Raw genomic sequence first — 21,161 nt, 5'->3', positions numbered from 1 at the left:
GTCCAAAATTAATTCAACACTGCGAGTCAGAGTGGTGCCAGAACTTTCAAATTTCTGTATGCTTTCTGCAAGGAATTTAAAATGAGCACACAAATATGCGAAGTCAGATTTAAGTGTATCGTGGTGTAGAGCAGTCTGGGCTCTTCTCACGGCGATGCTCTCGTCTGCTGTTAATAACAGCCTGGAAGCTGTTAATAACAGCCTTAACACCAGCGACGTGTTTGTTGTAGTAGTCCACAGTCTCCAGCCAAGTTTCCCAGCGGGTAACAACGGGCTCTGGTGGAAGAGGCACATCCTTCCGGCAACTGCTTTTGAAAGGCACGAACGAGCGAAGGTGCCTTAAGGAGCACTGCCTTGCCTGCAGCTCTTAGTTCGTTAACAGAACTGAACGTCTTTCTCAGCTCTTCACAGACCTGATGAATACCATGGGCAAGATAAGTGACATGCAATAATTCTGGATAAAAGACATTGAGAAGTGCAGCAGCCGTGTGCTTATAAGCTGCTGCATCTCTGTAGAGCAGCAGTACTCGGTCGTCTTGGGTTTCGGAGAGGTACAATACCCTCAAGGACGAGTTCACAAAGTAGGCGATGGCATCACCGCCCGTTTTTTCTAGTTCTTTCGAGCATACCAAGAAAGGTGTTGTTTTGCATTTTGCATCCAGCTTTCCATCTACAAAATGTCCAAGTAATCGTCCGGTCGCATCTGTTGTCTCCTCCACTGAAAACAATATGTATGATTCACTGAGTCCTCGTCTGATTTTTGCTAACGAGTCCTCGTACATGGGCCGCAGGTACTGCTTGCGAAGGGTGGACTCTGATGGTACTAGCGCTAGCCTAGCCTCGCTTCCCCTCACTAGAGTACAGTCTGGTCTCACTCACGCAACCGTCGTGCTGCACTACTCTCGAACAAGCGACGGAGATCTTTCAGGGGGGCCCACTAGCGCTAGGCTAGCCTCGCTTTGCCTCGCTGAGGTACGCCCTAGCCCCACTCACGTAAACACGTGTTTAGAGTCCGACGTTATCGGCGCGTTGGCGAGCGTCACATGCGTGGAGCTCATCGGCAGGGTCCACTTATACGTTGGCTGTGGCATTGCGTCGAACTATGGTCTGTTTTCGCCGACGTGGCGCAGCGCATGCGCGCGTCTACCCTTCGTCGCACTATAATCGCGCCTTAACAGGAGCTAAAAACGTGAACGAAATAAACATACTAGTGCGTGTTTTAGTTAATATCGCCACACTAAGTGCTTCTTCTTTTTTTCATATTAACAGCTCATTTGGGCAAAACGTGTACTCCACGAACGCGAAAAGGCATTTTTAGGCGCTGAAAAGCTGATATAGGCACGAACCTCAAAATAGGTACTTATGGATGTTTGATTAAGACGTTTCCCTTCCCTTAGTTCGTGCATATATGTCAAAAGGCTCCAACCGGACGGCAGAAAAAAATAGGCATTTTGCCTGAAGTTCAGGTCCCTACTTATCAGCACTGAAAAGACTACACTAATATTATATAACTTGGTTTCACTAAAAAGCATGCAAATAGATTTGTTGATACCAAGAGATTTGTGGTTTATCGTGTTCCCCTCTCATGTGGAAAGCAATATGTCCGCCAAATCAGCAGTTGCATGAATGACTGATTGAGAGAGCGCAATTACAAATCAAATAAACTGACGCCTGAAGGGTTTCTTTCACTCCAAGTCCATGCATGTGGTAGCCGACCTTTGTTTCACAACACTGTCATTGTTGGTTGACATAAGGAACAGATCACCCGTCTGATTGTTGAAGACGAACTTACGATGGACTTCGTGAGTTGTACGATAGTAAGGCGTCTATTGCATTGTCACCTAAAGAGTTGGGGTTTTTGCGCATGCGTTGACTTACGGTAGTTGCTTCGTCTTCATTTCGGTTAGGTAGAGTGGCCTTTTTTGCGTATGTTCTGAGTAATCCCACGTGTTCAACTCTCTGTCTGGCGATGGTGGTATAAAATCGGTCTGATTTTTCAAAATATACATGTTGTTGCTAGTAGCGCTGTGTGTTGTCCTTATGTGCCTTCTCGTGTCCGTGTGCCCTTTCGCGCTACATCAAAGCCGTTCACCTTAAGGCCCGATCACTCATAGCTATGCTCAGTAGGAAATGTCGGAGTAAATTACAAAAGGATACTCGAGCCCGCCTGTCTACTCTCTTCCCGGTCTCCGCCCAAAGGGCAGCGGAAGACCAAGTAATTGGCCCTGATACCTCCACCACAGCGTAACGCGCAATGATCAAGTTGCGCTTCAAGTTGACATGGTATTTTCAAATAAGTCCAATGACCACGCTCACACTGAATTTCACCTTGATAGCCATATATAATTGCCGTCCAAAAGATGTATGGCTAAGAAGCCGCTTCTTATTCAGCGTTGATCAACACTGTAATAATAATATCTGGGGCTTAACGTCCCAAAATCAACACTGTAGCGTGAGCCATCTTTACTAATGTTAGAAATAGCGGCAATATCTCTCCACATATTTACCGATGTTTTAATGAGGAACGAAAGCGCTGTGTTTGTTAACTGCAAACTGAAGCACGCCTGACGTCACCTGAATCAACGCAATGGATAAAGGAAAACGCGCTGTATATCTCACACAGTACTTGAAAAGGGGGTCCAGTCACTCTATGGAACGCCCAACGGGAAGGCTCGTTTGCAGGAACAAGCCTGATAAATGTACTTGTCCGCAAAGCAGTACCATGCATACGCAAGAAGACTGAATAAAACAACTGAACATTCAAACTGAGTTCGGTTGGGCACGGCTTACTGACGTAGTAGCAATAGGCCGTCGCTAGGCGGAACAGTTTTGTCATCCCGCAGCAGCTGTTTAATGTGCACGAAATATTCTGGGAATTCCCATTGTCTATAATGTCAATTGTGCTATCGGGAACTGATGAAGTTTAGCAAATGCCATTCGCTGCAAATGCCATTCGAGCATACGCAGGAAAACTGAATGAAATAACTTTTGAGCATTCAAACAGAGTTCGGTTGAGAACGGCTTACTGACGTCGTAGTAATAAGGTTTCGCTTTGAGAAAGAATTTCACCATTCCAATATTTTAGGAATTCCCATCCGTGTCTTCTTGTCTATAATGTCAGTTGTGCTATCGAGAACTGAGTGAGTTCAGAAAATGTCATTGGTTGTAGTGAGCGTCAAATGAATGCGCACGGCTGGCGGCAGTACAAAGCATAGGGACAACACTGAGACGTCAAGACTCAGGAATAAGCTTTTCAACCTGCGGTTCTTAGAGGCGTGAGGAACGAAATTTGCTGCCGCGTAGGCGTAGCCAGCTTCCGCGAGACACTTCACCGACTGTGTTTATTAGCAGACGACAGAAATGTATCTAATTCCATTTGTAAAGTGAGAAATAAAACGCGGATCCATTCTCCCAGCTGAATGAGCGCTTATTAAAAAGCCGCAGGTGGACGAAGGAGCGCCCGTGTTTAGCGTCGTGTTTGTATCGTCAAGCCCTACACTCTTAATCAAGTCCTGGCTAACGCATGCCCTGTAGGCGGGACGCTTCAAAACTCAGGAAAACTCCCGGCTATAGTAGGGATTCGAAAAGGAGTTAGCCGTGACAAGTGTATATAAAAACGTGCACCCTTCACCGCCGCCTTATAGACGGCCTGCAGCATTAGTGGCGCGTCGGTGTGGGCCGCGTAAGTGAGAATCCTGGCTACAGCTCAGCGTATGCTCCCGCGTGTTATAACTTGTCGGCGCAAGCGTCGGTGTATAGACGTCAGACTCTGGAGTTTCCAAGATGTGTGGCGCCACCTGTCGGAGAAGTATTGAGTAGTGCATAGACCGACTCTCTCGCACAGTTTGCTATGGGACAAGGTGCAACTAGCGAGTGCGAAACAACGATTGAGCTTAATATCGCGTGTGTTTGCGCATTTAGCACTCAGAACGAGAGCTGTGAATTGCTCTCCGCTAGTCGGACGCGCCACCGAGCCGTCGTGAAGTGCTTGCTGGATCACTCGCCTGAACGACGGCGAAAACAGCAGCAGACGAGAGCCCTCCGCACGCTACGAAGAAACTCCGCAAAAGACGCACTGTTGCGTTGTGAATTGCCACGGACATAAAAGAATGAATAACAACGTTCAGTTTTACCGATTTCCATAGTTGTCGTACGAAGAAGAAAGGCGAGAGCGCTGGATACGGGCCGTTGCGAGCGTGTTGGGTAAGCGACGTACCCGCGTTCTCCACAGCCGGTGGCATGAATGTGTGGCTCTGCTGTTGTTTTGCGTAGCCCTGATGCAAAACCGTGGTAACCTTGACTATGAAGCTCAGCAGAGGCTCTGACCGCGGTGCTTGTCGTGTAACACGAAGTGAGCAGCTAGAGGTGGACTGGAGACGCGTGATACGCACACCGCGACGAGTTGGTCGTCACAACACAGCATCGCGGACGTATGTAGTACGTTTTGAAGGCTCAGATTTCTGGTTCTAACTAGCTAACACGCACGTATCCCCATTTGCAGTACATACAAACGGAAGACGACCATCAAGAGACCATTTGAGGATGCGTAATAAAACACTCCAATGCACAGGAAGCGAGAGATGAATGAAGGGAGAATGCAACTGAAAAGGCGAAAATCGCCGGAGCCATTCGCCCCTGATGAACCGAGTTTTGTACCACTGATCGTAAGATGCATAGCTAAGTAAATTGATCGTGTATGTAGGTACTTTATCGCTGTGGCATACGAATATACCCGATTTTAACGCATTCAAGCTCTAGAGAACGGATGCCGGAGGGCTTGCCTCGAACTCGGTGTCGTGTGATGCTCGCTTGTACTTGCGAGTTGCAGCGCGCGGGAATAACTAAAACTTGTTTTGCATTGTACTCGCAGTTCGCTTTGATCAGCTTCCTTTGTTTATGAAGCTTGGATTGGCGGAAGAACCTTTCCAGGTCCTTGATTTTCAGGAAACTGCGCCTCGACACCAACGAAAGAGGTGGGTTATATTGCGGCCTATGCACATTCGCTTGCGGGCGGCTCTCTTTGCACTACCCAGTTAGTGCCAGGGCTACGATGAGGGCGCTGGTGGCGGTGTTTTTCGCAGCGCCGCCTGGGCAGAGTCTGACGTCTATACGCATGCGCCGACAGCGTCAGCCGCAAAGGCGAGCTATGCTGCGAGGAGGTATACGCATGGAGCTAACTACGCACCCTCCCTTGCGTGCGTGAGAGAGAATAGGGGCTGCTACGCTCTCCGTTGCACACCGCTTCTGCTGTTTTTGCGCAGAAAAAAGAAAGGAAGGAGGTAAAAACGAGAGTTCGAAGATATTGTGCGATGGGAAGGGGGTTGCGTTTTTGGCGCGAGTGGTTAGTTTTAGCGCATTCCACGAGAGCGGCGGATATTTAATAGGTTGGTGTGGTTTGTTGAGCGTGCCGCGTGAGCCGGTACTCGGCCGCCATGGAAAAATTCCGTTATCTCAATATGAAGGGGGTGTTGCGAGGACATAGCGACATCCCCTTGCACGTGAAATGGCTACACTCAAGCAGTTGCAGGATTACACGACGCTTTCGCGCCATCTCTGTCTCGCTGGTGCGCACACTGCGCACAGAGCCCGGCGCTCGTACCTGGGTGAGTGTTTCTTCACATATATGCTCGTGCTGCTAGCGTTCACATTGTTGCATGCTTGCGCTTATATATATGAATGACGGTATTGAGCTGCCAGAATATTCTTTTGACGGCTTTTGAAATAACTGTACGAGTATGCGTACGAGTAACTATACGAGTATACGAGTACTTATCTTTGTTGTAATCGTCATCCGTCTCTATAGTCGCGCACGTTTTGTCGTGCTGGTCGCATTTATTGTGAACTCTCATACAGTTCAGAGGCTTTCGTCGCTCTTGACAGGCGTCACTGAGAAAATCACTTCGTGTTGCTTGACAAGCTGTGTAATTTTAGCTCTCGCATGGCTTCTTATCTTTCGGCTAGCAACTGTCCTCTGCATTTATGGTCAATGATACAATGCAGCAATCAACGGAAGCATATTTTTGCTAGCAGTTGAATGATGTTAAGACATCCTTTCATGATAGGTCGTTATACTTCGCATTTACATTTTTTTGATTACCTTTGGGAAGCGGAAAAGTTTTTCCACAATCAAAAAGTAATAAAACTGCACTTACGAGCACCGAAGACGTCAGTACCGTTTCATTGGATCAGGCGCTCATAGATACGACTAGCGGCATCTCTTGTTTTTAGCAGGAAAAATCAGGAATTTGACTTTCTGAATAGCGACAGTCTTTAAAACGAATTTTGCGGCCTAATTTCTAACAAGTTTTAAAGCCAGCTTCATTCATGCTCGTGAATACACTTGCGTATTTACTGTGCCCCTTCAATGATTTCTGTGGTTTCGGGTCACATTTGCCCATTGGTCTTAGCAGTGCCAAGCCAAGTGTGGACAAGTACATCAGTGCATCATGCACCAGCTGTGGTGCCTATGAAAACTGCTGATCTCGATGAAGGTAAAGTAATGCGTCGTATGTAATTACACGTTAGCTAGTTGATGGCATTTTTGTTCTCTCATCATCCATCATTTCATGCGATGAAACAGCGATATATAACCGTGGATGCATAAAAGTATTGTTGTTTTCGTTGGCAGCTTATTATTTATGTTGGATTGCTCATTGTTAATGTTATTACAGAGAAGTGAAGTTCATACAGCAGTCGTAATAAGGGATATAATTGTTGTTCATCCTCGTGATAGTATACACAGAATATGAACACCTTTGCAGGTGACAACACCTTCTGACATAAGAGCCAGGCGCAGTTTTATCGAGCAACTGGCAAGGAGCGCACACCTTGCAGGTTTTCCAGCAGCAGCAGCAGCAACACCGGCCCTGGCATTGTTACAATGCCGTAACTGAGCACACGATCTTTCTTTTTGTGTTTTTTATTCATTTTCTTTTTTTTTTTCACTCCCATCTAAATATCGCCGCCGCCGCCGCCGAGCATTGACCTGCAGCAGCGAATTAATTTTTAATCATGCATTGGCTGCCACCATTCAAATATTCGCCGTGACTGTCATTCACCTGGTATTGAAGAAAATTCGTTTGCAATATTGTGCTGTTGCAATATTGTGCAATATTGTGCAACCAAGTTTTAAGCCACGTTTGCCTGCCACTTTATTTACTTAACGAATGAATCGTGAGTCTATTGTAAAACTGCTTTCCTTGTACGTGATTCTCATCAAATTGCGACTGTGCTGTGATTTTCACTTGCAGCCGACATTCGAACAGAGGTTCACTTTTAAGAAAAACTGGAAGTTTCATGGAGAAGTTCAACAAGGTCAAAGTCATACTCGGTCAGATGTGCAATGCCCGTATGTATTTCGTGGAGATCGATGGGTATTTCTGAGGAAATCATGCTAAGCCTTTTCTCATAGCTGTAGTCAGTTTATGGTTAAAACACTATAAGAAAGCTTCATTAGCAACTTCTGTGACGCTGTCTACACAAAATTCGTCAAGGTGTATAACAGATTGAAAACGTCCATTTACAGTTTTTGTGTGATGGGCGAAAACACCAGGTGATATAAGAACACAACGTCGCATGTATCCTCTGTTTTTCTTTTTTTTTTCGCGTCAGGATGACATGACAGCAGCCCGCCCTTCGCCTGACCGCAGAATTTGGAGGGAGTACGACAACAAGGCGTTCTACTGCGATCAAGTGCAAGAGAATGTGAAACTTTCGGTTGGCACACTTTTAGAGAAAGCCCTTATTTGGTGCTTGACGATGTACTATATTAAGGACCTCACATATCCAACTGTGTATTCTCAATACTTCGTCTTGTGCTGAGTATAATGAACCCAGTTGTTTCCCAGGTGTTTTAACGGCAGGAAGCTGCTGAAGACATTCACAAGATCAAAGGTATTCGTTAAGCACCAGAATATATTTGTCCGAAAAAACATCGGATGGCACGTTTATCGTTTCCTCAGCGCTGAGCGTTGCTTTTAGCGCTGTTTGTATTTTTTACAATAAATACTTATTTTTACACGTGAGCAGTACCTGTTTCTCGCATGCTTATACACGCTAGACACAGCAGGTACTGTTGAACTATGAAGATGGTATGGTCCGTCAAGTCATTCTCAAATGATTCCGCTGAACGGTACATCTATGGGAACGCGGTGCGTCCATGCTTTAACCACCGCTACTAAAAAAAACGATGCGAATTTTTATACGCATGTCTAACACACTGCATGCTTATAGTTTCCAGCTCACTGTTAATGGTCAATCTAGGTACCCATCAAGGGGTAAATGAGCGCAAAAACGCTATGTGATGTAATCGGTTCGCGTTAAAAAATCCACGTGGTTAAAATTAGGCAGTATTAGAATACGCTACCCAGAGGTTCGTGTGCACAATTTCTGGTGTTTGTTGCCACTGCGCATCTGTCAAAGGCTAGACACTTGTGGTACGCACGTTACTTTCCGAATACAGTATAGCGTACGTGCCCAGCCATCGCAACGTCTGCGCACACAATTCTAAAACTCTGTTAGCCAACAATCAACCACTACACGGCGTGCCACTTGACGTCAAGGGAGTCGACATTACGGATACCGCAACCTGACTGCTTTATTCGTTCTTGTGCATGCCACAAGCACACAGAAATAGTAATGAAGACGCTGGATAGGATCAACGGGGGATTGGTGAAGAGACCTTCGTCCTCAAGTGGACATAAAATAGGCTATAGTAATGATGAAAAACAAAATGCTTCCTTGGACAAATGCTCGAATCGTTTGCCGTGAAATGTATATATCTAATTTAATGCTCTACTATTAGTAACCGCATGCTGTCGAAATGAAATGCAGGCAGTAGAGCTTCCACGAGGTGTTCTAGATTTCGCAATACCATTCACTCTTTTCTCCTAAATCCGCGGTAGGCAATGCCTAAGTCTGGAAAACAATATTGCATAATTAAATTACCATCCTCTGGAACGTACATATGTGCCAGCGCGAAGTGCGCACGCCTGTGGGGTGTACCTCGTAATAACATCGCCGCATTGGCTAAAATGTTCAGATTCGTTAAACACCCTCATGTTCGACAAATGGCCACTCTACGTTAACTTTCTTACGACTAATATGTCATAATTTAGCAGTTTCAGTTCCTCGCAACGACTGCCACACTGAGGGCGCAACCGCTTTGTATGTCGCAATAAAAAAATCTGCGCAAACTCTGCAACACTAGAACCTATTACTCGATGGTGTCAAATTCATTTTCCATTAATGCACCACTCTACTATGTTCTGGATTTCTGCTGTACGCAACAGCCTCTCAGTAATCCGCACATAAAAAATTAAGTGCGTGTATACTGTAAAAGACCTCCAAAAGGCTATCCCATGCACTCTAGCACAACAAACTAACATTCCCCAAGTCGCGTGCGCATGCAAATGCAGCTGTGTGGATGTAGCTCGTAAATGTTTGCGTGTTCAAGCCGTATTAATCACGGCTAGATTTGTCAAACATTTATCAAAAGGTGAGACTTGTACACAGTTAGGCACAGCATGCCCATGAAAGTGCCTTTCGCACCAATACTATACTTAGTACATTGCATGGACTCGGGCTTCCAGAAAATGTTTCAGTAAACTTATGTGAAAAAATATAGCATCATCCAGTGTGATTTTAGCGCGATCTCGGCTTTGAGACGAGTATGAGGTGATTTAAATAGCGCGGCGGGACCGCTATATCAGCGTGAATTCTAGAAGTTCTCAAAAATATAGCCACGGATGGAGACGTAACAGAACGCCACAAATATTCCTGCGATAAGTGCTGCCGGATATAAGATCCAGTCCATGGTTAGCATCATATTCCTGCCTGCGCACTACGCACCTGAGAACGGCAAACGGCGAGCCGCGTCTCCAGCGTGCAAAGCCCAATTCTCCGAGTCACGTACGTTGCCGCGAGTGGCGTCCAACATAAACGGCATTTCCTCTCCGGGGCGCAGTCCGCCGAGCGACCCGCGTAGCTGCATGCATTCAGCGCCCAGCTCCTCGCTTCCATGGTCGATCGCAAGTGTCGGCCACATTTTTCATTGAAGCTAAAATAATGTCTACTGGTATAGTGTCATTCATTTGAGGGGAAGCGACGTGCACTATCCAACGTTTAGAGCCAAGAAGAGTTCCTTTACAAGTGAAGTTCATCTGCAGTGCGTGCACGGCGTACCGCACCTGCTCGGGCGTGTTCGCATATTGTATATATGGCTGACAATACCACGATTATCAGCGCATGTTCATCTCAGTGTGTAATTATTGCGGGGGAGAGGGTCGAGCCAACGACGGTAACAGGTAAAACATCCTGGCATATGAGCGTGAGCGGTTGTTCTGAAGCACGGTCGACTACGGCTTCGAAATAAACTGAATAGGCTTAGTGACGATATCGGCTACCGGCCTGGTAACCGTCGGCGGTGAAGCGGCAGCGACGTTACTGAGAACACGGTGATTCTCCGTCGGTAATCGGCTACGTCGCTGTGCGGTTGCCGTAGAGGATTCCGATGCACACGTCCACGGCAAGCGAATCTTGACGTTGAAAACTCGTTCAGTCACGAAAGGCAACAGGCTGACGGCCAACATGAATAGAACTCGGATTATTATGCACGCCAAAATTCTTTAAATGTCACTGAGGCGCCAGTGCCAAATGTATGCGGAACAGTTTTATCTTCTTTACCAAGCACAGCAAATTCGCTTGAAGCATGCTCCCAGCAATAACTTGAGTGACGCCGTATATAGTTTTCACGAATGTCATTTAAAAAATGTCACCTTACTTATCAGTGAACGCTACATGCATAATAACGACCTCCACTGCACTAATACGCCAGAGCGTGTAGCGACACATTGGTGCATATAAACCCCGTACTTTTACACTGTGGCCGCGGCGTGATGTGGTGTAGTGGTTAGCGTACGCGCTTGCTGATCGAGTGTTCGCGAGTTCGAATTCCGCGTGTGTATATTGGTGAGTTTTTCTGTGTTTACTTCTGATTGTAATATGTGTGTATGGATTATGTATGTCATAAAACATGTGTGTAAGTCTCCAAATACCCGAATACAGCTTAAAAGGTGACCTAAAATCTAATTTTTTTTTCGCGCTTCGTACACCGCCTATAGCTAGGACGCGCCGCAGCTGGGACGCACCGTAGGTAGACTCCCCGTAGCCAGGACACCTGGTCACGTGGAACGAGGAGATGTCTATAGGCGGCCTCAACTAGCCGGGATTCGAGACGAAAATCTCCGGCCTATATTGAGTCCCGCCTATGAGATGAGCCGCTGAGAAAGCTACTACGCCCGAGGGGACGGCTACGGGCGGCGCCGCCTACAGGTTGTGCCGGCTAAACAAACAGTCTATAGGCGTTAGATTTTTCGTCTCGTTTCCGGGCTATAGACTGCCACTTTAAGCAGGATTGATTAAGAGTGTAGATCCGTCACCCTAGTTAGGTTGCTAAAGGTTGTGATTGCGGCAAAATGTGCGCGTTTGGGTCCTTGTTCTGTATCTTTCTTGTTTTAATTATATATATATATGCGTCACGTGCATATGAAAATAAAGATTTTCAGTTCAAAGTCAGCGCTGTGTGTGTGTCCGTGTTCTATTCTGTCCACGTTCGGTGGCGCTCTTCAAACTTAGCTTGTTGTTAAGTAAAAAGCAACGTTCGGGAATGTTCACTTTTACGGTGTTTTTATTTCCTTCACACTATTGAATCTAAAATAGCGGATGTCAGCTAATAATATTTACGCATCGTCGTATCTCACCTTTAAATTTAATTTCGTAAGAATTGCATGCCGACGCAGGACGCGTTTTTCTTTGCGTTCCTTTACTGGTGCCATCCAATCTTCTTGCTCATCTTCATACAAGTTCCGTACTAAAGATAATCATTCATAATTTACTTGGCGAGAAATTGGAAGCGCACAATTATCAGGGACCCAATTCACAAAACTCTTTCGTAAGTACCTTCTACCATTGGTCAGCCGACTTTGATACGTTCCGCATCGTAATTTACTGAGATATTTTCTTGCGATAACTTTTGGCGTAAGAACTTTTTTGAAGGCGGGCCCAGCGTTCTTTGCTAAGCGGTGACATCTATTCCGCAATCATGGATGACTATTGGGTAGGAACAGCCTGCAGACAACGGTAAACACCTTAAACATGGCAGCGCGCTTTACGTCATTTTCAGCGCAGTGCGCCAATGAAATTTCCGGCTAACTAGTAAACAGCCCCTCCGTAAAACTTTATAGGTTCATTTAGCTTGCTTTTGTTGACGGGTGAATGAGCTTCAGTGCATATATTGTTAAGATAAACAACGCATAATAATGACGACAAGCTTCGCTGCGACTGCACCGTTATGAAAGTCAACAACGTGACTTGGGGTTCACTCAGCAAGTACGTCATACCTGTCGTTTATTTGGGGGGCATTAATACAACGGGAATCGAATTGCCGAATACCGGAGGCTATCGCGGCAGTAGTACATCACTGTCCATTATGCAGGGCTCCAATAAAGTTTGATAAGAGAGGAGCATATTTGGAGGTTTGTTATTGAAGGTGGCAAATTTTGCTTGCGTTATTGCGGCGCATATTACGTGCAAAAAGTTGCTGCTAATCACGTTCAGTAACACGTCGTACCTATAGCCCGTGTCATGTGACACTGGAGGACTATTATTGACTGTTCTAAATAGCGGTTCAGATATATTTAATTGGTAGCACAACACATATCACTTTCGATCCGAGTAGTCGCATTTAGAAGAGAGGAGGAACAATTTATATTGGTTTTGAGTGTGGCCAATCAGGACATTGTACATTATTATTTCCAATAGCTGAGCACCGAATGCCACAGAACGTTTTCAACATATCCGCCTTCCTTTGCTGTTCACAAAACGTATTTGAACAAAAGATCTTTACAAGTGTATTAATATCGCGAATGCTTATGCATATTGCGTAACCTGCTTATGATCATTACGACACAGAAGCTTGTAGCCGACGGCAAAGCCTGCAGAAAAGCAGCTAAAGCAACACGCCATTTAGGGAGTCTGCCATTATAAATCGATTTCATGCCGCACCAATTCAGCAACAAGTGAACGTCAGCACCCCGTGTTCTCAGCAAAACATAGAATGGTCCTCCCCCAGCCAGTCGTAGCTTACAAAAGGAACGAGATCTTGCTGAGTGGTCCTTACTCGGCCGGAGCCCCCATTAGCAATTCCTGCGTCTTTTTCACCTCATTTGGTACTGTGTATTTCATTTATTGTTGTTTTTGCGTCGTAACGAGGACTTAGAGCTAAAGCGTGCTGTTGATGCGCTTTCGGCCACGAGCACCCAGACCCAAACATTTAGAATGTAACAGCTCCTCGTGCTGGTTACTGGCCGTCTTAACATATGTGCTTGTTGAAGCAAGTGCATCTCGGGAGTTCTGTTTACCAGACGTAGCGATCTTACCGTTCAGTGACACGACCACACATTTAGCAACGTTTGTTCTCGTTGGAGCAGTAATGAAGCGATTCTGCTGAGGTGTTCTGAGGGAAGCAGTGCGACTGCCAATTAAGCTTCTTTTTTTTCTATTTTCGGTGGGCCGAGGGAGGATGCTCATTGTGTTTTTTTTTCTTGGCCAATCTTGTTGCTCGTTATGAATGTGAACATCTTCTTCTCAAGACTTTACTTTATTGAGCTACAAGTTTCGTCTCCACTAAAAAGGTATTTCCTCCAGCAAAACACTCATTATAGTCTTTCCTACCCAAGGACAAAGGTCAGCAGTTACTCATGCGCAAACGACACCTGCCAAATACGCCTAGATATATTAGTTTTGCTGCAGAAATGGAAAATTCGCAAGGTCACGAAATTTGTTTACTACCCCGTGAGTCCGTGTTCTTTCTTATTTTAATAAATGATACAATTTGAAACCTACGTTGAACCATTGTGTTCAGGGTACGTCTCAACGAAACTGTTACGCCCTATTTGTGCGCCAACATATGTATCTTTTGTCACTTTACGGTATTCATGTTGTCTTCCTATATACCCATATCGTAGGGATAAATAAAAGCCATAGAAAAGATTTCAGTATATGTCACACCCATACGTCGGCAACTACATGGGTCGACTCACTCAGATTCACGCAGACTCAGATCAACCCGTAAGAATGAGTCTGAGTGAGTCCGGTGAGTAATATTTCGGTGAGCTTGAGTCCGAGTGAGTCCGGTTGAGTAAACTTTTGGTGAATCTTAGCACGAGTGAGCCCTGAGCGCAAAATAGACTGCTTGAGTGAGTCAGGCCGAGGTGCAGTTTTCCTACTGACCTATGGTCACTCCCGAGCTGACAAAAGACTGCAATTTCTCGGAACAGTGATTTACAAATGAAGGTTCCTGCAGTGCAAGATGTTAAACACACTACTGCACGAGCACACAGCATAAACGCGCCACGCAATTTTTTTCACCGCAGATGCAAATTGATGCTCGAGCAAAACCTCAGCAGCCATTTCCTCGCTGGCACTGTAGACATACGTGACTTCGATTGCTACGCACTCTAGCTCTCATTCAAGGTTGAGAGCACTCCCGTGCTTGCGAGGCATGCTTACAAACGGCAACTGCGAGTTGAAGCCTCAAGAGGAGTCTACGGCTGCGAGGAGCTCAGAAGAGCGGAACTTCAGCGAGTTTTCAATTTGCTTTCGTGTTTGAAAAGCGCTCAAGCGTGAACGAATAATTTCTGCCATGAAAGTTTGCCTTGAACAGACTCTGGAGCTGCTATACTTCTGTATTTATGCCTCGCTTTGGTGAGTGTAGAAAGATATGTATACATATATATCATGTGCACGCATAAAACTTGACCAGAAAAAGGTTTTCGTCACAACGGGTTTCAGAGGATCGCGTTGATGTAATTTCGTAGAAGCGGCACTTTAATAAAGCTGTAGGTGGGCGTTCAGATTTCAGGCGCTGGAATTTCAGCATGAGGGACTTCGACATTGTTACTTTTTCTGCAATCTGCACTTCGGAGGTGTTTCAAAACCCGCCTGCTCGTATACTTCATAAAAAGTTAGTTTCCGTGAACTGCCATAAATCTTTAATATACAGCTTACTGCGATGTGTTTTACGCCGACGCGACTCACTTTATCCTCATACGCACTACATGACCTTGGAAACAAACGTTAAAAAAAAGTAAGTGCATGAGTTCGAAAAGTCATGTGATGGACGGTTGGTGTAGTCAGCTGCGGTGGATGCATTCTGTACTTATGAACAGTCGTTCGTGTGCCAGCCGCATCGTACCGAGGTGCTGAGGTTTTGACACGCCGGTGAACGACATGAAGATAAATGGGATTCAAGTTCAAACTATTGCCACTCTGTAGAGTCCCTGTAATAGGAACACGTCCGCCGTGGCTGCTTAGCAATGAAGAAAAAATATGGCAGCTTCACGCTAGTGGTGCCAAGCCTGAAGGAAGAGCGCACCTGGGTGGCCGTCCTTGTTTTTCTCTATTTTTTTCTCATTCTCTCTGTTTCTTTATCTCTTTTCTAAATCTGCTTCTTTCTTTCTTCTTCTTTCTTTCTTCTTTCTTTCTTTCTTTCTTTCTTTCTCTCGCTTTCTCTATCTGTCTACGTTTTTCTGTATTATATCTCTTTATATCTTTAGTCCCGTTATTTTTCTTGTTTTTCTCTTCATCTTTCTTTACAGCGCTTCTTTCCCTCACTATTTTTCTCTTTTCTTTCTCCTATTTTCTATCTCTTTCTTTATCTCTCTCTTTTCACGCGCTCCCTTTCGTTGGACACTCGCACCTGCTGCGCATGGTAATGGGGCTTGCCCAATTCCTCTGGCGCATACCCACCTGAGGAGTTTTGCACGACGGAGCACAAGTTACCGATAGCTCAAACAGCTTCACTGTAAAGAGAATGAAGAAAGGCCATTCCGGTTCATGATGACGATATTTTTTTACGATGAAGCACAAGTTACCGACAGCTTAAGTAGCTTCGCTGTCTAAACGAAACGGAGCTAGCTAAGTGGTTAACGTGTAGCGCCTCTAAACTCAAAGTCCTGGGTTCAATTCTCTGTCACGGCGGCCGCATTTCGATAAGGATCAAATGCAAAAAAAAAAAAATTCGTGTGCTTAGATTTAGACGCACGAAAAAGAACCCTAAGTGGCCAAAAACAACCCTGTGTTCCCCACTACGGAGTGTCTCATAATCAAATAGTGGTTTTGACACGTAGAACCCCAGTAGTAACTTAACTGTAGTGGAAACAGAACGCTGAATCGCATGTAAGTATTATGTTGCATTTGCTTATGTGAAATTGTTTTCTCGTGACCGTTATTACTAGCCAGTTTCCCGTTCTAGTTTTAACCACGTGTTTCTGCTGTTTAAACATAGGTACCAAAAATATTAGCTGTTTTTATTTTCTCTGTGATTCTCAGGCGTTTAAAAAAGCAGATTATGGCTTAACGCCCGGCGCTTCGAAGTACGACGCGTAACCCACGTTTCAAAATGTCTTACTTTTTCTTTTCTTTTTTAGTGCGCCTCAAATATTAGCCCTCAAGTAGCCCTTTGCTTTGACCATAGCGCTTTCCCTTCATATTCAGGATTATCTTGGTGGGTATTTGCATAGACGTGTCTTTCATTTATGCATATACGCAGGTATTTACAATGCTTGACTGACGCCAAATCATTATTCACCTCTTCGTTAACGAACATAACACCCGATTTCCCTTGCTAAATTAAGACCTATAGCAATGACACTTCAGTGCCACACGTATTTGCACATTTTCCTCTATGGTATAGAACCGTGTCGTCCGCATTCATCATCCGAAGGATCACTCGTAACAATAAAACTATTTTGTCATTTTAGCGTATTCATGTTGTTCCTGCGCCATTTACCGTAAATAACAAAAACAAATGCAATGGGGGCAGAGAGGGGGCATCCTTGCGTCAGTCTTCAGGAAAGTACTAATTAAGCCTTTGTCCAATATGTCAGCATCGTTGGTATTACCTTCATCCACTGTAACTGATAAAAGAAGTCGCTGTACTAGTTTTCCCAAATTTCTTGTTGGTTGACTTGGCAATCTCAGTGTTTGCAGACCAATGTCACTAAACGTAAGTCTGCACGTGTGCTTTGTTTTAAAAACCTGAAGTAACACTAACAGACCAACAACGGTGCCGTGTGGGCCTACGCTTCTGTCCCCCTTATGTTCTGCGAGCTGTTCCACCAATCGTTATGAATCGTCTAACAAGAACGACCATCGAGAACCTAGTAACAGCACTAAGCCGTAAGTACATCTCCCAATCTCGATCTCGCTGATTGCGCTCTCTCTCTCTCTCTCTCTCTCTCTCTCTCTCTCTCTATATATAATATATATTATATATATATATATATAGTCAAAGGGCTGAGAATAATCTTCGGCTGGGTCACTGATCGCAAATCGCAAATGATGCACGTCTGTTGAAGCAGAGCTTCAAGCACTCTTGCCGAAAGTAGTCCCCACTGTCAGGGCTTCTAATTTGGGCTTTTCGTTTCAAAGCGGTAAACTCGATCCGGTGTTTTTATCGCATCGTTGCGCTTTATGCGTTAATACAGCACAGAAAAGAAAAAAATTGTCAAATATCTCATTATATAGGCCCTATGCACTCGACATTCAGCGATGCTCATGCTCCTGTTACAAGGCTGTCGATTTTTTTCTTCTTTTAGTGTACTAATTTATCCATATAAAACTAAAGCATGATTATCCGCTGTCGGGCTCCAAAGCCTAATGAAACGAGTTCGTATATATAGCTATCTTGGGCAACTTGTGGGCTCAACGTATTTGCTTTCGCTTCTTAGAACACAGCGAACGCGTGTGCGTAGCAGGTGCGGGATGCGTTGGTGACTTTTCCTAACTTAGCTACTGAAATGGCCACTGACCCAGCCGAAACCTGAGTAATCGAAACGAGAGTCATGGAAAAACAGTGCCGTCGTGATCTCGGCTACATTATATCCACAGCCACAGAACAAAAAGACTTGCACGCCTAACATAGCAGAATGTCGCGCCGCACTTTTTTTTATATTGAGCAAGCTGAATAGGCTAATGAACCTACCTCTTCTAAGGTTTATGCATCTTGGACAACCCGACACCCCAGACCACCTAACGATGTTGTCCTTTCCAATTCCCAGGATTGGTCTATATGCGTTGTCGTTCTTCTGTTTTTTTTTTCCACAAAATAATCGGGAAACGTAGATTAACTGCTACGCAGCTCATTTATTAATTAAGCTGTATTCAAGTAATATTTACTTCAACTGATCCTTTTGTTACCTACTTTGTACTTAACCCAAATAGGTATAATCTTCCATTGTTTGTAACGTTATGAATGTTTCTTTGTGTATCGAACGTCTTGAAAGGCATAGCATTGATAGATAACATGAAACGTGTTAGGAAACGACCCATCCTATGTGCACACATGAAGACAGCTGCAGTCATAGAAGAAGTGAATGGTGAAAAAGATTCACCCGACACCACGACGTGAAGCGGGGCAGCTTTGTAGTGAGGCATGTACAGATATACTCTCTACCAACTCTCTACACTCCAGACTACATACAAGTATGCATACGTGGTTCCTATCTGAGTGGCATGCAGTGGGTTTCCGGTTAAATCCCACGTTCTCTGGGAGCACCCGGGTCGACGGTCGCATATGCACGCCAGGTGAATAGGCTACTACACAAACAAAATCCGTTTTAGTCGGCACTCGTATTCGTTCCGGTTCTGACTTTTTTCGCCTTGTTCGCGCGCTGTCGTGAAGTGTCACTTCACTTATTTTGCTTAGTCAACACAATCGCTCTGTCTCTCTTGCGTACCATTATGTATGCATAAGTATGCGTGTGAGCTGGCTTTCCCGCTAAACAATAGCACGCAAAATGACTCCACGAGTTGAAGAACAACTTGCAAAGCGATTCTCAGGGCTCGGGCAAACAAGTTACCTGAGTACTGTTTGCTCGAGTTCGGAAGGGCAGACATCTGCAAAATATGACTCAACAGTAACATAACCTTCTCCAAACCTAACATAATGTTCAAACATAACAAAATAAACATAACGTTCTCTAAAGCTGTCTCTTCATTTAAAGTATGCTTGAGAATGCTTGCTAAATACTGAGTATATGTATGCAGGCTTGTTTGCATGCACATAGCAAGCACGTCGTCAAATTTCTCAAAACAACTCCTATGTCATGTAAGTTAGTTCAGCGCCTCCTGGTTAGTTAAACTGCTTAGCATACGTTAAAAACGGAACTGCTTACAGTCAGGCTGAATCCAAAAATAGTTGTTCTTCCACCGGAAGGCGAAGCACTGAGAGTTACAGCAAGCTTTAGCGTTTCGGTTGAACTGCTCACTTGCTGTGGGCATAGCACGGATGCGACATACCGCTACGAAGAACGACATAATACTTCCGTACAAAGGCCAGAAGTGGTGTTTCTGCTTTTGCACGTCTTTGACTGCGTACGAGCTGTGGACAATAAAAAAAAAACGTCCGCGTTTGGGTTGATCGCAAGGCACTGAAACACTTCGTCTCGTTACCTGTAACGGCACTGGCCTCCGTCATGACTCAGCACTTCTTTACCTGTTTTTTTCTAAACTGACACTCCAGTGACGACAGCTGTTTTCTCCTAACATCGCCAGCGCCGCGTGTTTGAAGCGAAAGCACCGATTGTCGCGGCACCGGCGGTTGTCATGGCAACCGCCGGTGCCTTCACGGCGACGTCTGCGGGACGGAGCGTTTACCGCGGCTATGTGAATGCGTCCTTTGCCAGCGACCTGCATGAAAGGAATAGATGGTATTAATGCACGTTGGCGAGATAGCTGGTACTGCATTGCTTGTATTCGAGGAGCGTTGAAAAACCGGACAGCCAAGAAGACAGACAAAGCGCTTATTTACGACGCATGGCCAATATATGAAGCATGGGCAATTCATTGCAGCGCAGCAAAATGCGTAAGTGATCCATCTGTCGTAGCAGGTGAAATAGTTGCTTACGTTTAGTAGATCCTTACGTTGGCGATTAAGGTATACTTAAGAAATTCAGCCTTGTCACCCTTTTTGGCTTTCCCTTCCCCTTTAAATGCCTAAAAGCCTCCTTCCGTGAATAAACCAATTCAAGTGGCAGTGTCGCATACACACAGCCTCTCTGCAGTTTGCATGTGTGAAAAATGTCCATTTAGTCCCTGCAAGCCGGGCCTAAGGTTTGCAGTGTGGCCGTTCGCTCGATTCTATGGTGCAACTATCCGCTGTTCAAGGCCGACTGATCGCACAGATCTCTCGTTTTGGTCATTAAAAAATAAAACAGGACAGCGAATAGTATTTGTAAACAACACCTTGGTCTGGAACACAATTATGGCCTGTTGAGCGGAGCGTGACGGTGCGTCTATTTGGGCTTCGTATTTTTTGTGGACCGAACCGCATTGAATGTCTCTTGAGACCTATTCATCTGCCCTACAGCCTCTGTGACTGACCCCGCTCCAAAGCAAGCTTCGCAATAGACAATTGTAAGGAATATCTTCATTTAGAAGGAAGGGCTACAACTCAAGCGTAGCCGTTCTTCTTTTAGCGTATCCGAAAAGACAGGTTTAGGGTGGACTAGTACTGATTAACTGTCACGTCATTGCTGTTTATCGCGTCGAGTGTTTAAAATTAGGGCCTGAACCATTACTCAAGTTTTAGGAAAATGTGCGTAAGGATACATATTCTATGTACCAACAGCTTGCGCCGTTATTGAACCCAAGAAATTCTTGGGTTATAGGAAACAGTATTTCGTAAATAATAAACCATTAGCTTTGTCAGCTCCTTTGACGAAAGCAGAAAGCAGCGCCTAATTTTCATTATCATTCTAAGTGGTCATTAGCAGAAGTAAGATGAACACAGAATTTCGGCCCATTTTCCGCATTGGTTACTGGAGCTCCCAACGTGTGAAGCGGCTCATTTTGGGTCCTTATCTTCGCTTTCTACAACATCGGCTAGAAACGCAGCACATGAAGATAATAAGAACTGCCAATCACCCTATAGTCTTGGAATTTTATTCAAACCTCTTGACGAGTCTTTCTTTTCAATTGCCTCGGTGATTTACCGCTCCTCATTGCCACTAAGTCAGCGCCTTTCCTTCGATAAATCTGGCTGCGGACGGTATGCGGCCCTTCTTCTCCTCGTCGATCAATAATTCTCGTCTAACCTCCCC

Source organism: Rhipicephalus sanguineus, chromosome 2 (assembly GCF_013339695.2).
Source record: "Rhipicephalus sanguineus isolate Rsan-2018 chromosome 2, BIME_Rsan_1.4, whole genome shotgun sequence".
Classification (NCBI taxonomy): domain Eukaryota; kingdom Metazoa; phylum Arthropoda; class Arachnida; order Ixodida; family Ixodidae; genus Rhipicephalus; species Rhipicephalus sanguineus.
The sequence above is the reverse complement of the archived record's forward strand: the minus strand, read 5'-3'. Positions refer to the sequence as shown.